This window comes from Phasianus colchicus, chromosome 11 (assembly GCF_987193195.1).
Source record: "Phasianus colchicus chromosome 11, bPhaCol1.hap1.1, whole genome shotgun sequence".
Classification (NCBI taxonomy): Eukaryota; Metazoa; Chordata; class Aves; order Galliformes; family Phasianidae; genus Phasianus; species Phasianus colchicus.
Window position 1 is genome coordinate 4,528,101 of NC_143446.1, and position 16,391 is coordinate 4,544,491.

A 16,391-nucleotide genomic window follows, 5' to 3' on the forward strand; every position below is an offset into this window, starting at 1 on the left:
GGGGGTAAGTCTAGAATGAAGTTTACTGCTTCAGCTTTTTGAAATGTGGCACAAAATAAAATGTTCTGTTTCCTGGGGGAATGCTGCATCTCCAAATTCCTCAACACAGGGATGGAGACTGTGAGTCCTGTTGGAATTGGACTAGAAAGTAGTAGAAGTCTGGTGAATTCAAGCAGCAAATCCCTCACAAAAAGACCCCTGTAGGAGGAAATTCTCCCAGCACTGCCCCCACTGCCTCTTAGCTGAGCTTTGTGGCAGTTCTTGAAGGCACTCATGTCACATATGGGCTCAGAAAGCTGGGGAAGGATGGGGTCAGTGCTCCAGGGGTCAGAGCAAGCGTTTCATTCCCTCGGTGCTTTTTTGCACGTGAACTTTTCCAACGTAACCTGGCCACCTACACTGCAGGGGTTGTGGTGTAGGGGTTGTGTGCTGTGACTCATCCACCTCTTCAGCACCATTTTAAGAAAATGCTTTTACACGAATAGATTGCAGTACTTAGGTTTAAAACATGTGGCATTTGTAAATCCTGCAGTGCATGTTCATCTGTTTGGTGACTTGCTGCTGTAATCTGGGGACAGCTGAGCACTGCTAGCTGTATTTTATTCTTTTTAAAGTGAAAGTGGCTTGAGAGTGTTCTGATCAAAACACGTCTTGGATTCATAAGACACGGGAAAAATGTGGAACTGGAGGGAAAAAAAAGCAACATTTGAAACTCATTTTAAATTTCCACATGGAAATTGCCATTGAGGAGAGGCTGTTTGTGGACTACTGTGCTTGTCTTTTGCAATTAAAATTTGGTTTCTTAGAATTAATGGATTTGAAGCCATTCTTCCAGACAACCCTTCCTGAACCCAAGAAAAATGTAAACCTTCTTTAAGCACACTGTCATGTAAGCCAAATTAACGTAATAGCCCCAAAAAGAAAAATGGTAATAGCAGCCCCATGTCTGCAAAGACTTCTGAGGACACTTGCACAAGAGCATGTCCTCTTTCTGAGATGACTCATAATGATTCCTGTGCTTTGCCTGGTAGGTGGTATTTGGCTTCGCAGCCCACTGCCAATCTCACAGAAGTGCGCAGTAATAAAACTCCTTTTGTGCCTATTCCTCCACCCAGGTACAGTGTTCTTTCGAACTACTTGGGATTCAGCATGGGTACTTTTTCACCAAGTCCATTAACATGAAAGGAACATTGCTCGGATAGGAATGTGTTTTTTGGTACTGCACTGTACCATATTGTGGGCAGTATTGGTGGCAGATGGATGTTTGGACTAGATGATCCTAGAGGTCTTTTGCAACCTTTTTGATTCTCTGATTCTTGCAGTTTTCAAGTTGTTATTAACAATTTCTGCTGCCTATTGCCTTATTTTTACCTTGGATGCAAAGGTAACAAAACCTGGCCCATAGTGGATAGTAGGGAATGTCTTCTGAAACATTCTCTCACTGGGATTCCTACCTGAGGTGATTGGTGGTTAATGGTCTTCTCAAATCCAAGCATGCTTATGGGTAGTTTTGAATGCAGCCCAGGCAATGGACTTAACATTACCTGATAACTTCTGTTTTGGTGATATAATTTTTTTTGGTCCAATCTGCTTTATAAGAGAGAGATTTTTGTTTTCTTTTTTTTCAATAGAAACAGAACACAAATGCAAAATAGAATACAAGTTAGATATAGGCAGCGTGGTTAAAAGGAAGGCATGTTTTGTCTGTGGTTAATAATTCTTACAGAAAAATAAGTCAACTACAAAGAAATCAGTGTTGTGTTGTTAAATTGATGTTTTATTTAAAAGAAATGTTGACAACCACTGTAAAACACTTGGTGACTCTGCCATCATTTTTTCTTTGACTGACTTCTAAAGGTGGGAAAGGTTTATTTGCGTTGATCCCATAGAATGGACCTCAGGTTACGTGCCATCAGCTTTGAGTTTAGTAACATTTACTTAGATGGATTCCACATGATTGATAGGAAACATTTTCCTATCTTACGTATCTTTTTTATTCCTTCTAGTAAGAACGCATGGGGCTGTAATATTTTTTAAGAGTGGCAGCCAGGAGCTCCAGTTAAAATGCCAATTTTATTTTTATTTATTTTAGGCTTTCTTAGTGATGAAGTAGCCTCAGATTTCAAGCACAAGTTGTCCAATACCTATTGCTTGTAATGGAAAATGCTAAGAAAAGGAGTGGTAATGAAGACATTGTAAGATCATGTTTTTTTTTTCTGAGTTGCACAGCAAATTGAAATGAAGCATGGCCAACAACATGAACAGAGGGGAAGAAATCTTCAGCAGGCCAGGGCTCTGAGAACCCAAAGGAGCCAGGTGCTAAAGCAGAGAGTAGCCTTTGCCTGCTGAAGATTTAGATATGTTTTCCTACAGTAGTAGTTTTAGCTGTTTCAATCAAGAAATTAGCTCAGAGAGGTGTTGAGACCTACCAGGGTAATAACTGATAAGAACACAGAAAAATATTTTGTTTCATACAGGTGTTTTTTGGCTATCAATTACCAGCAACATAAGAACACTGACATAGCTTGGGCCAGGATGTGTATTTCATGGCACTGTGCTCACTTCACTAACAAATGAGTTGTTCATAGCTGGCTTCTGAGGCAAGTAAGTGCCATGAAAAATGGAATCAGTCCAAAATTATTCAAATTAAAATGATACAAAGAAGGAGTGGAATTTTTTTTTCCCTTTCACTGAGTGATCCAGAACAGGTGATAAGACTTATTTTTGCTTGTTGGAGATTTAATTCAATTACAGCTGACTTGAATTTGGTTAGAATTTCACCCAGACTACACTTTTTTTTTCCTCTTTGTTCCTTGTTTCTCCATTTTTCAGTGTTTTTTGGTCAAGTCCTGGTATTAAAAATATACTGGCGGTCAGTGAGGACCCAACCTGGTGGGTTATAGACCACAGCATTGGAGCTACTGGAATTGTGTGTTGAGTTTACCAGAATATTATTTACAAAAAAAAAAACCAAACTAGAATTTGTAGATCATAGTAAGTGTTTGAAAAGAGCTGACAAAATGTCAAGAAGTTTGAATATTCTGGTATAAAATCATGGAGAATATGGAAGAAAGGTGTCTTGAGAATGCTACTGTCTATTTTGCAAGGAGTGGGATGAACAGTAGTGAGGTGGTAGGGGGTGGAATTGCTGCATGTCCTGATGCTTAGCTCTTCGATGTTGCTTTGCTGTAGTCATCACAGCTGTTGTGAAATCTTGACAAACTGAATGTGGGTGCTTTCACTGAGTAGTCTGGAAGTACACTTGGAGGAAGGATGCGTGCATCAGGCTGTTGCTGCACCCTAACATTGGCATCACTATGTTGATGTGATTACTTTGGTTTCAAGAGCCTCGAGTGATTCAAGCCACAGGGCTGTTGTGAAGACTTGTTTTCAGCTGGCAATGCTGAGAGGGCCATCACCTTAGGTGGAGAGAAAGTAGGAGAAAGCCATGCTGAGAGCAAATGGCCTGTGGCACGTTCTTGTAGCACCAGCCTGGAGCCAGTGATGTTGTCCATCAGGATGGTCAGCGTGGTGTTGACCAGGACGTTGCCCAGCAAGAAGGGAGCACAGCAGGTAGTTGCCCAGATGGTGCGCAGGCTTGACGTAGTTCTCCTCATCACTGCTGCAGTTATGCACAATACACAGCTCTCTGAGGTCCAGTGCCATCAAGCCAAGGTTGAGGTCACTCATCATGCTTGAGAGGCATGACCTGCAGCTTCACCCATGTCTGCTGTCACCCAGAGCACTCATGAAGGAGATGATGTCCATCTCCTCCAGCCACAGGCTGAGGATCATCATCTCCTCTGCTGAGGAGGTGGGCATCACAGTGGTGGTGGGTCAAGCTGGTTCCCATGGGACCCAACAGTGTTGTGTGTGAGTGGGAAGGCAGAACTAAATAGAAATTCATGTGTTTAGCCTTAAAAAAAGGCAGTGCAATTTTTAACTCACGTCAGTAAAACACTTCTTTACAAGTTGTTTTCTTAGAGTGGTATGGTAGAGGGAAAGAAAAAGAGAAAAGATCTGGTGTTCTTGTAAAATAAAACCTGAGAAGAATTGGTTAAACAAATTTACCTTGTAGATATATGACAGGAGATGCTAACGTGGCAACTAGTAAATTCTGCTTGCTTGACAGGACAAAGAGAGAGAGGCTGTATCAACTACTTGTAAATCCTGCTTGCTTGACACGACAGAGGGGAATAGACTGTGTCAAACAGGATACAAAGATAATTGTAATTGGACAAAACAAGGAACTCTAAAATCCAGATTGCAGATCATATATAAACTAAAAAAAAATGAAGTGGTACCTAGTGGAGGCTGGAGAGCATGATGAGCATGTGATGTGTGGGCTGGTAAGTCTGTAAACTCTGAGTACCTCAGCCAGTGGGGAAAAGAGGAGGGATAATGCAGTCAGAAAGTTAGGATAAAAAAGACTCTGCAAACCCTTAAAATTAGAGAGACCCATAGGGGTATGCCCCAGTGGATTCTCTTTATTCAAATAAAGAAAGCTGAAGACTCTCCTCTGCCTCTGTTTGGGATACAGATGATAGAGCAGGCTTATTGGAGCAGATGTTTTCCCAACAACTTGGAGACTCATCAAGGATCTGTCCACTCTGGGGCTGGTGGGCTCCCGATTGAGTGGACAGGTGCCCTCATCAGTTTTTGGTGATCAGCTTGCTCTGGAGTTCATCAGCACTGGGGGATTGATTGGGTTCTTAGGACCATCCCAGAGAGAGACGGGATGATGGACTGGGTAGTTCACAAAGAAAGAAAAATGAAGGTAACAGAGGAGGTGAGGACTAAATGAAGAAATCTCACCAGTAAGTTGAAATAGGGGCTGTTGGAAGTAAAAAGGGAAGAGTGCCCGAGAGAGGGCAGTGGTAAGTTGAGGAAAGGGATCTCAGGAAGGGGGGTGACAACTTCTCAATATGCCCAGATAAACCCAGAATGCTCTCAAAGTTCTGGAGTAGCCAAAGACAATAGACAGGACAAGGAAGAAGTAAAAATGAAGGCTAGAATGATGGCCAGTCATCCCTACAGCCTCCATGGCAAGGGGTGCAGGGACCTGCAAGACTCTGAGGAATGTTGGGTTGAGAGGGGTCAGGTGAACCCTGAGAGGAGGAGGAGTTGAATATCCTGTAATGAGATGGGAACCTCCCCATCTTAAGCCAGGAAGGGGATGCAGAGGAAGGGGGCATGATTTTGAGAAACTGCCCATGGAGACAGGCCAGTCTTGAAGCCCCTGGTCAGGAAAAAGTGCAGTGTGTAAGGGAAATGGGCTGCCAGGGGTAGGGGGCAGGGGCTCACTGTGTTGTAGGGACCCACCAATACAGAGCCCTTGATAACCTGTAGAGTGGGTCCGGGTTAGGAGAAGCTATTTATGATGGTTGTTAAAATTCCTTTTTGAGGTGGGGAGAACAGCTCTTGGGTGCATCTTTAGTAATACAAGGAGGTAAGTGGGAATGATAAAAGGGTACGCCTCCTCCGCTGTTAATAGACGTGGGAGATAAATTTGAGATGCACGAGTTTTTATATGTACCAAGGTGTGATTGTATTCTGTTGGGATGGGATTTAATGGCTAAATTGGGAATGCAAATTGATGTGGCCAAGGGACAGAGTGAGTCTAATACTGTAGTAACCCTGCATAAATTCTCAGAGGAAGCCTATGCAGAAGTTGACCGTATGGGTTTGGGCTACACCAGAAAATTATGGAAAGTGGGAAACAAAAGCCCTCCAAATTACATTGAAACAACCAGAAGAAAAAGTTTCTATAAAAAAAAAAGTATTCTATCTCAAAAGAAGGGAGGAAGGAAGTGTGTGTGTGTGTGTGAGAGAGAGAGAGATTTAAGTATGATGCCATCATGGAAATAGTTGGTGGGAGCAAGAGGATAAGATAGCTGATGTGATATATTGTAGGTGGTGTCAAATAACGAAGGAAGAAAAAAAAAACAAAGGGAAATTGAAGGGAAAAAAAGCTGCGATTTTTATAGCTGAATTAGCTTAAAGACAAACTCTTAGATTATGTGGGGGCAATGCAATGCATGTTAAATAGTTGAAAGGACCTGAGAAGAAATCTTCTGTCAGCAACTGGTGCCTCAGAAAAATGAAAGGCTGGACCTTTCTTTCAAATGATTAATTGTGAAAAGGGGAAATACAATGATGTTTTTGTGGATTTTTTTTTTGCCACTGTTATGTAACTCTATAATAGGTAATACACCTTTTGTTGGAAGGGGGGATTTTTGAAGAAATCACTTGTAGAATGTATATTGAAACATTGGAGAAAGGGGAAGCGAGATGGGATGGGGAGAAGAGGGGACCCTCCCACTGGAAGTCCCTGTTTGGCAGATTGTTGTGTCAGCTGTAAAGAGTTTAGGCATTAACAGAAGGAATGCCCCTGAGACAGCAGTGAGGGGGTGGGGGAATCGTTCCCAGCTGAACCCCTGGTTGCTGTGTGGCTGGGGAATGAGGATGGCCATGCTGAAGAGACACGACGATTGGTGTGCACTTGTTTCAGGTTCTCCAAGTAATAACCTCATTTTATTTGGTGCCTTTTATATATTGGGGCCAAACATAATAAAATTTAGAGAATGAAGAACCTGACACTTAGGTGTGATGGTCCCTTGGAATGGCAGGAATATTGGCCAGATCTGTTTTGGTGTAATTAAACCAAAACTTGTGTCCAAAGGGAGTGGGTTTATAGGCTTATCTGGCCATATGTTTGATCATAAAATTTCTGTGTTCAGTTCTGATTTAAGAGCCTATCTTGATTTCAGCTGGGATGGAATTGTTTTCTTTAGAGTGTCTGGTATGATGTTGTGTTTTGGTTCCATGAGAAAAACAATGTTGGTAACACACCAATGTGTGTAGTTGCTGCTAAGCAGTGGTACTCAGGGCCAATGACATATGACATGTGCAGTGAAGGGCCCAAAGAGCTGGGAGGGAACAGAGCAAGGACAGCTGACTAAATCTGGCCAAAGGGATATTCCATACTATGTGACATCATGTGGAAGGAGTTTTGAAGGGAGTGGGAGTTCATTTCTCTCCTCTGTTGTTTGAGGCCTAGCTGAGCATCAGTCATGTTCTCCATCTTAGTGAATGGTCATATCTAAACCTATGAGTTGTCTGTCTTTTTTTTTTTTTTTTTTCTGATTCTCTCTCCCATTACACTGAGAAGGGCTGGGGGGAATGGGCAGATGACTTGTGGTGAGGGTTTATTTATGAGGGTTTAATTACTCACCTGTTGAAGGTGGTGAATCTACCACAAGTGGTAGCTGTAAAACATGTCACACAGGAGGTGGCTATAATACATGTCTGGGGACATCAGGCAGGGTTTTTAAAGAAGCAGTAGATAATTTAGGTAAGTGATGGACAGATGAAGCTCGAAAAGCAGTGTGGCACTTCTGCTTGAAGCATCTAAGATCTTTCCTTTACTCCCAATGGTTCAGATGCTTCCAGATAAAGTGTGTTTCCTGCCAGAGGGGTTAGAGATAATTAAAAATAGTGGGGCCAGAGAAGAAGAAGAACTGGTTTACAAGGTATGGCAAACAGAGCCATACCCAGGTCATTGGCCCTATAAGTTTTGAAACGACTTAATGAGGGAAACCACTGAGGCTCCAGAGGATTAGCAGGAGCCTTTATGAAAATCTTTCTTCCATAGGGCTATTTGCCCTAGCAAGATGAGCCAAAGAGTGATGTGCTGAAGGAAATAACTAAGCAAATAATAAAAGGAGGCTGACCTTAGGCAGTGGGACCCTTCTAGCAGTGTCAGGTAGATTTGAATGAGATGCCCAGGCCTGAGTGGCTTAAATATCTCCTAGTGATAATATGCCAGCTTATAGGATGGCTGGAAGCATTTCCCATAGCCTCAACAACTTCCAGCTCTGTCAGAAAGATATTCTTGGTACAGATCATTCCTAGAAATGGGATAATAGAGGCAATAGATTCAGAGAAAGGAACTCACTTCACTGGAAAGGTGTTGTAGGGAATCATGACTGCATTGAGGATACGATGGGACTTGAACACCTCCTGACACCCTCAAAATTCAGAAAGGGTGGGACGAATGAATGGAGAAACAAAGAAACATTTTCTGAAACTGGTGATGGAAACTTGTTTACCTTGGGCCAGACTGCGACCTTTAGTCCTGGCCCAGAGAAGGGCAAAACGTAGGGGAATATAACCCCCATGAGTTGCTGTTCAGAATGCCTTACCCAACTATCCATCTAGGAGGAGGGAAGGAAATAAGTGATATTTGCCTGAAGACAGTATGTGGGCAAGATGCTGTCTCTTGTCAGATCTCTTTGGCAGGACACCAGCTAACACAAACCTTACCCTTGGACTTTGTGGTGCACAGTATTCAGCCTGGAGATTGGATCCTGCTAAAAGACTGGAAAGAATGACCACTCCAAAGTGGAATGGACCTTTTTAGGTGTTACTCACTGCAGAGACTACAGTGAAAACAGTGGGAACAGATGGATTCACCATAACCATGCTGAGCCCACACAAGCTCCAGAGAACTGGACCTCTGTGCTGAAAGAAGACAGGATTCCAATTAGCTTTTAATGAAGCCTACCAGGTAGTGACCCTAAGTGACTCCCTCTGGGGAAGCCTGGGAGGGTAGTGGCAAAGGAGCATGTGAACCAGAGCCACCATGTTTCAAGTCTGAATGTAGAGTCAGAGCAGTCATCTAAGGAGAATACCCACCCTCCAGGGAAAACATGTGGGTAAGGCTGCTAATGCCTTGGTTCTTTGTTTAGCAGGGGTACAACTGGTGGACAATGTAATGGCCACTTTCATGATGGATGTAGCAATCCACCCCCAAACAATACAAAGTTATTCTCTGTTCACTGCATTTGACATTAACGTCGTGATCCATAGCTGGAGGAAGGTAGTTACCCAACTAAATGCCAAAACATATATTTAGGGTAGCTAAAATTACCTATGAACCACATTGTTTCCAGGTAGTGAACTGCACTAAGCTCCCAATTTGATGAATTCAGAATTATGGTGTAATGAGACAATGTATGTATCTCATACCTTGGCACTTCTGCTGTGTCAAAGGGATGGTTCTTTCACTGCAGGAGAGTCGTGTGTTCCTATTTTCCTATTCCCTTATGATTGTTCGTGTGTCTCCAGAGGATGGCAATCCAAGTGGGTGGCCACAATTTGATGCAAACTGTGACAATAACATAAATCTGTTGTTGAAGGCGAGGTTGTTGCCATGGCCGTATTTTTAGTGGGAGTCCCAGGACAAACCATTCACAACCATCAATAATTCACTATGGTCGTTGTACTCCTGCTCTTGCAGCTTTAAATAAGGAATTCAGAGAAATCCAACATGAGGCCTTGCAAAATAGAGCTGCTGTCGATGATCTGTTATTAAGGCACAGTCATGGGTGTCAGGAATTTGATGGGATGTGTTGTTTATTGAATTTGTCACTTTTTCTATGTAAACTTTCGCCTCAGTCTACAGCCCTTCAGCACCCCTGATGGGCACTGAGCTCAGTTTGCAGCTCTTTCCATTGCTGTATAAACAATGCAGGAAGCTGATCTGCATGTGCTTGTTAGCATAAAATATTTGTGGGTGGTGGTTATACCCAGAGAGTGAGATAACAGGAGAAGAACTTGATATTATTGCCTATATCAGAGAATTTTTTTACACACATAAAACCTAAAAAATGGATTTTTGCACCCTCAAATACACTGATGCTTGTCTAGGTGGATTGTAAGTTTATTCTGCTCATGCTGTGGAAGCGGTGTGGCACAAACCATGAAGGTCTGTACTGAGCTGTGCAGGTTTTCAGGTTTAATTCATCCTGTTGCTACCGGCAGTAAAAAGACTCATTTGATAAAAAATGTAATTTAGAGATGTTCAAAGTTGTTCAAAAATTCTTTACAACATAAAGTCTTAGTGAGAAACTGGTGCTGCCCATTGCAGAGCTTACATTGGTGCAGTCTTTTAGCCACGTCTGCTAGTTTCCATCTTTTCTGTTTCTTTGCTCAGGTTACATAGAACCTATTTTGTTAGTGATAAACCAATGCTTCCATTTAAAAAAAAAAATTATTTCAAAGATTTTGTGGTTCAGACTCCCCTTAGTGATGCTGGCATTTCCCTGCTTTCACTGGGCAATGCAATGAGCACATACACCATTGCCATCATACTTGACTACGAGTTACTGAGCCTGCATTTTGCACCCATTTAAAGCATGGGCAGAAAATACAGGCAGGCTGGTTGCTGCGGTGTGCAGCTGGATTGCTCTGGAGCCAGCTCTGCTATTCTTCAGCCAAGTATCTTCCTTTCAAATATGTATGGATGTGGTCCCCCTTTTCCCCTTGAAGGCACTGAGGGATGAATACTTCCCTCATCCTTTTTGTTATCAGTTCTGAATGATCTTCTGTTGTAGAAGATTGTAATCAAACTTGAAATATTCAAAAGCTAGTTAAAAAACAAACTCAGAAAACAACAACAACAACAAAACACAAAAAAAAACTCATAGATTTTTTTTCTGTTAAAGATCCAAAACAGAAGACTGGATGCTAAACCTTGCTCACTTTGGAGACCTCATTCTGAAGCTGGCTCGCAATGAAGGAAGATGAGCCCAGGCTCTGCCAGGAGCCCATGGTGCTGTTGGCTGCGAAGACGGGTTTTTACACGTGTAGGCTCGCAACGCGCATCGGGTGCTGCTCCGCTCAGACCTGAACTCGGATGCTCAGCGCCGTGCTGGCTGCGGTGCGATGCGGCCCGGAGCCGCGGGGTTGTGTGCGCGGCGCGGCCGCCAGGCGGCGCTATAACAGCGGGCGGGCGGGGCGCCATTAGGGAGCGCCCCCAGCCAGCAGGGCCCGGGACTGCGCGCCCGCGGGCGTGGGGCGCTACGCGCAGCGGGGAGCGGCAGGTCCGCAGACTTGCGCATTGAACGCGCTTCTCGTACCCACATAGATGCTTAAAGCTTGCCTTTCATGTGCTTTTTCTCTGTGGCACGTCTGCAGGTTCTCTCCCGCACCACGACTGCGTGTTGGATGCAGTGACTTCAGCTTCATCTGCTTTGAGGCTGAGAGTTCCTCCTTGGCACGAGCCAAAGCCTGAACGAGTGGAAATTTCAAGGTCCCTCCTGCATTGCTTATAAATCTTTCTGGCACCATCTTAATAGTGTTTTGTGCTCGTAATCTGCAGGTTCCCAGATAGCCTGTTTTTGTGGCGTGCAGCAGAGCGCTCAGCGCCGACTGAAGAGCTTCTCAGTCTTTTTTTAGCATGCAGAAATCAGAATGCTGCTCTGATTGAAAAAGAGAATTGGTGCTGCTGTGTGCTGCCGCTCACTTAGCACCATATGGAAGGAAGAAGTCTGACCTTTCTGATTGTTACGTGGTCTCTTTGAACTGATGCAAGTCACTGACTGAATGCACAAGGTTTCTTTTTTGCTATCTCCTTTTTCCAGCATAACACTGCAAGTGAAAGCAGCTAATTATATTAAATCCAATTACAACTTAATGGCTTTTTAGAATCTTATTTGCATTTCTTAAAATATTACACATTCAGTGCACATGCTGTGAGGAGATGATTGCAGTGCAACACCTGTACCCTTTGTGCTATTATTGCTGCCATCAAACTTACAGCCAATGTTTTAAGTACATTTTTGTTTCTAAATGTTATTGCAAAGTGTACATCACTATTATATTAATTCCTAAGTGACAGTTATTTACAATAAGGACGGTAAGGGTGGTGGATGTCCCATCGCTGGGGACATCCAAGGTCAGGCTGGGGGGCTCTGAGCACTGATGGAGCTGTGGCTGTCCCTTCTCATTTGGGAGGTAGGACTGGCTGGCCTTTGGGAGTCCCTTCCAATGCAAATGATTCTATGATTCTATGCAACTGGTAGGAAAAAAAATCACAGCTAATGTTCTAATTCTTGAAATCTGAAATAAGTCTGTATGTCTTCAGAAATCTATAGTGCTGAAGCTAAGCATCCTGCTGAGAACAGAATAGTGAAAGTCGGGGGAGATCAGAATGCATCAGCACTCAGCTTAGCTGGTTTCTGCAACACTGCTGCTGGCCAGTCAGAAGCTCCGCGATCTCTGCTACATCATTTCAGCAAGCTTATAGCACCCAGTGCTGATGACCTCACTGTGTGTCGGTGAGCATAAATGCTAAACCAAGGTATCTCTCTGTTATACCCAGTATTCCCCTGTGTAAATCAGTGGGTGGCAGAGAAGGGTGGAAATCACATTTGTGTACGTTTGGTATTAGCTGTAGAATGAGCTAAAGAAATAGCTTTTAATTTTTGGGCAATTACTGGGATGCAGGATTTTAGAGGTTTGAATGAGGTTTCTCTGAGTTCTGTTTGAAGTGCTACACAGAGGAGGCTGTTCAGAATCACTGAGGCTCTGGGAAGCATCTGAAACTGGGCATATGGGGCACATCTACATATCCTGGCCTGTTTCAGAAGTAGAATATGGCTGCTTCCAATTCAGCTGTGATGCGTCTGCTTGGCACACTTAAATTGCTCTCTCATTATCTAACAGTTAATTGTTTTTGTTGACGTTTGTGTATGTATTTCCTCAGTTTGTTTGTATATGCTTCCTCAGTATTGTCAGTCTCATATGCTTATTGATCAGATGAAATTTCTTACCTTTATCACTTTCCATGTAGCATAAACATAGCTGCTTGCTTAAGTTTAGATACAGTTGTCTTCTGTTTGCATCATTACGGCTTGTGGTTTCATTGAAGTCCTTATCAGTAAAAATAAGATGCGAAGCTGCCCCAAAAAGGTAAGTTACATAACAGATAGCTATGCTCTTTGGCTACAAAAGATGTATTTGCTATTATGTAAGAAAGTGGAAAAGCTTGGTGGAAGAGAATGAAAAAGAGAGATCTAATATCAGATTCAAGTGGGAAACTGCAGCAGATAAAAACTGTGAAACTACATCCAGCAATGGTGGAAATAGTCTATTTGGGGGTTCTTTTATGACTCGTTCATTAATTCCCTAAACTTTCAGCGTACTGCTTCGGAGCTGTCTGCTGTGCAGCTCTTGTGTCATGCTCAGACTCTTCAGCTGCAGTAAGAAACACCTTTTATTTCCACCATAAAGCTTTGGTCACGTCATGTGAAGATCCAATGCAATTCCTTTTCAGGGAAGCGTGACAGAAAGCTCCCTGCACTCCATGTCACCATGTGCCTGCCTGGCCTCGAGACTGTCAGAGGCACGTAGTGATGTTTGAATACCTGAAGAAGAGTGCCTTTTCTGATGCCAATTAACGCTTCCAAATAAGCGCAGTGTATGCTGTGAAGCAGACAACTTTAAAGTCGGGGTTGCTAAGTGGAAGTTTTTCAGCCTGTGGCTGGTTGAAGACATACTGCTCTTGCTGTCTGTGGCAGGGACAAGCCTTCCTGATGGATGTAATGTTTCCTGGGTGTCTCTCAGGAGGAAGCAACTTCAAAGTTGTTCTCTCAAGATAGGAAACTTTGCACATAGGCTCTCTCACAGTGAGTGTGCCTGTTTGTTTTTTTTTTTTTTGTGTGTTGTGCTGAAGAATATTGGCTTTGGTATTTTCAAAGCAGATACTGCAAGTTAAAAAACAAGATGTTTGTACTATTTTTCTCAATTTTTAAAGCCTCGGTGATTTTACAGACTTCCGTTTAAATCTGTAATGTAGAAAGTCTGTGTAGTTGCATTACTTCTGTAAGAGCTACAGTGGATAACATGGGCAGTGCACATACCACCTTTTAGCTTTGTAAATAATTGCTTTCAAGTACTTGGCTAGTAAAGCAGGGATGAACTTAACTGGATGGCATTCCTTTGAGTTAATACATGAGCAAAGAATTCTTACTGGTGAAAAAACTATGATTCTTTTATCAGTGTCAGAGCACATGATGATGAAAATGAAATGAACGTGTCACCAGGAAGGTTTGGTGAGAACTCATATCTGTGTGCAGAATAACTCCTCTAAGCATGACATCTTCATTTAAAGATGCTTCTGACACTGCACAGAGAATTTGTCATGCAAACGAGATCCTTATTAGGAAGTAATATTTTTAGAGTACTTTAAGCAAAAGGAAACTTGTTCTTCTAAAGGCATTTCACACAGACAGAACAACTTTATGAAAAAGGAAGATCAGACTGGACACGTCCATATTAATGGGAGGTAAATGTTTCCCAGGTCGTCTCATTAGGAAGTCTAAATTTGGAATTCCTACAAAATGTTATGCTGTAATAGCCTAGTTTTTTATGTCTTCCATTGAATCTACGTACGCGTAACAAGGGGCTGTTGCTTTGCTGCAGTGCACCACTGGGTATCCTTCCTAAGCTTTGTGCCAAAGAACTGATGTGGCTGTTCTAACTGCTTTTGAATAGGGTGAAACACATGAACCATGTTACACTGTGGCATACATAAGGTGAAATGACAACAGCGTTTGTGGGAAGGAAGAAGGAGGGAAAGTAGCACCACTGACACTATGGGTTCATGTGTACCAGTACATAAAACTGGGAATACATGCTTGTAGAGGTCACAGCTTGAACTGGTGATTGAGCACCTGGTGACAGGCTGTGGCTGGCCCAGGGAGCACAGGCAAATTGTTTGCACCTGCACTCCCCAGGTGACCAGAAGGGGTGGACCTCCCCTGGGCTCATATAAGGGCTAGCCAAGGAAGGGAGAGCATCTTTGGGATCCAGGCTGCTTCCTGAGATGGAGCGCTGCATAGCCATACGGCCCCTTTGCCATTTGGGTGAGTTCCATTCTTCTTCATAGGTACAACTGTTGGCCTCTGTGCAAGTTCTTTGCCTGGTATCACCAAAAACCTATCAGAAGCAGTTTTGCTTCTTCATGAGTAGAATGATGGTACTGAATGTGTCTGAGTGGTAAACAGGCCTGCTTCTGAGCTCTGTCAGCTGGGGGAAGTTTATTTCGGTCCTGATTTTGCAATCACTTGTAGGGCCAAGTGCTGACTCTGAACGAGGCAACTGCAGGCACTTCTCCCTTCTGCATGTATATGGGAGGTTCTGAAGCACCACAGAGCCCAAACATCTTTCTTGCTTCTCTGAGGAGGAAGTGTGGGGCTGGTGGAGTAAGCTAGAATTTATTTACTAGGCTTATGTTTTCCTAAAAAGGCTGTTTAGGTCAAGTGGGGCCTAACACTTATCTTAATTATTTGTCTCGCTTTGTAACGTAGCTACTATTCCAGTTAATTTGTGGTCAATTAGAGTAGCTGAGGAAACTCTCTGTGTATCAGCAGGAGGGACTTTGCTGACAATAATAAATACTTGATCTCCAAATGGTGCTATAGTGCAAGAGGCAGAAGAGCAGTGAGTTGCTCAATTAACTGTCCTGTTGCTACTTGTACCTCCGTGTGTATCAGTGTCAGTAGTGAGATTAGTTGGCAAAGTAAATTCCAGGCTGCAGGTGAGGTTTCTCTAAGAATTAGAGGAAGCAAAAGGTACCCTAGGGAGAAAATTAACTGTTGTCCAGTCAAAACTACTGAAGCTTGTAAAACTATCGTAGAAAAAACAGAAAAGTTCTTTGCTTTATATAGCACTCAGGCAGTGTCAGACAGAAATAATTAAGCTTGGGACGCATGGTAATTGAAATGAGGAATTCAGGTTACTGGATGGTAGAAGTGATGAAGAGCAAATGAACTAACACTCCAGTTCTCTTGTCTATAAAGCCAATTAGATATCACTGAGTGAAGCAGTTTATACGAGCATCCTAAAGCTGTGAAGAAGAGCAACTGATTAACATTGATATTTAGGGTTGGCATCAATCTCCTCGAAGCTGATGCTGTCAGAAGCTAAAATGATCTCTGGTATCTTTCAGCCTGGCTATCTAAACAAACCAAGTGCATGAGCCCTTCTGCCTTGTGTGCTTACAGTAATGTGGATGTTTCTCCTGAAGTGAGTTAACAGAATTGTTATCTTAAAAACCAAACACCAGGAACTTGGCTGACTCCAGTAATAGTCCTTAAAGTTGATGACAAATAAAAATGGAAGTGAAGAGTGGATAATGTTTCTTTATAGCTGTTGATTTGCAAAGGGTGGAGAGGCCTTCCAGAGAGATCTAGAAAAATTAGAGCTGAGCAATCAGCTGTGTGAAGTTTAACAAGTGCTGGATTCTGTACCTGGGAAGGGGCTGCCCTGGCTGTATGATGACCTAGGGGATGAAATGTTGGAGAGCTGCTCTGCTGAAAGGAATCTGGGGCGTCTTGGTCAACAGCAAGTTGAAGATGAATCAACAGTATGTCCAGGCAGCCAGGAAGACTAATTATATCCTGGGGTGCATCAAGCATGGCTTTGCCATCTGGTCAAAGGAATTGATTGTCCTGTTCTACCCTGCACTGGTGCAGCCTCACCTCGAGTGCTGCGTACATCACAGTACAAAAAAGGCATAAAGCTATCAGAGTTTCCTTCAGAGT

General features: G+C 43.0%; 1 protein-coding gene across 11 annotated transcripts in view; it reads left to right on the plus strand.

Moving 5' to 3' along the window:
* ATP2B2 (ATPase plasma membrane Ca2+ transporting 2) overlaps positions 1-16,391 on the plus strand; it is a 393,147-nt gene that overhangs the window by 23,132 nt on the left and 353,624 nt on the right. Inside the window, exon 1 of one of the 11 annotated variants that reach the window (XM_090148044.1) lies at positions 14,536-14,711. The exons of the other annotated variants lie outside the window; for them this stretch is intronic. The gene's annotated coding sequence lies outside the window, so the exon portion shown is untranslated. Of the gene's footprint in view, positions 1-14,535; positions 14,712-16,391 lie in introns of those variants that run through there. 11 annotated transcript variants of the gene reach the window in all.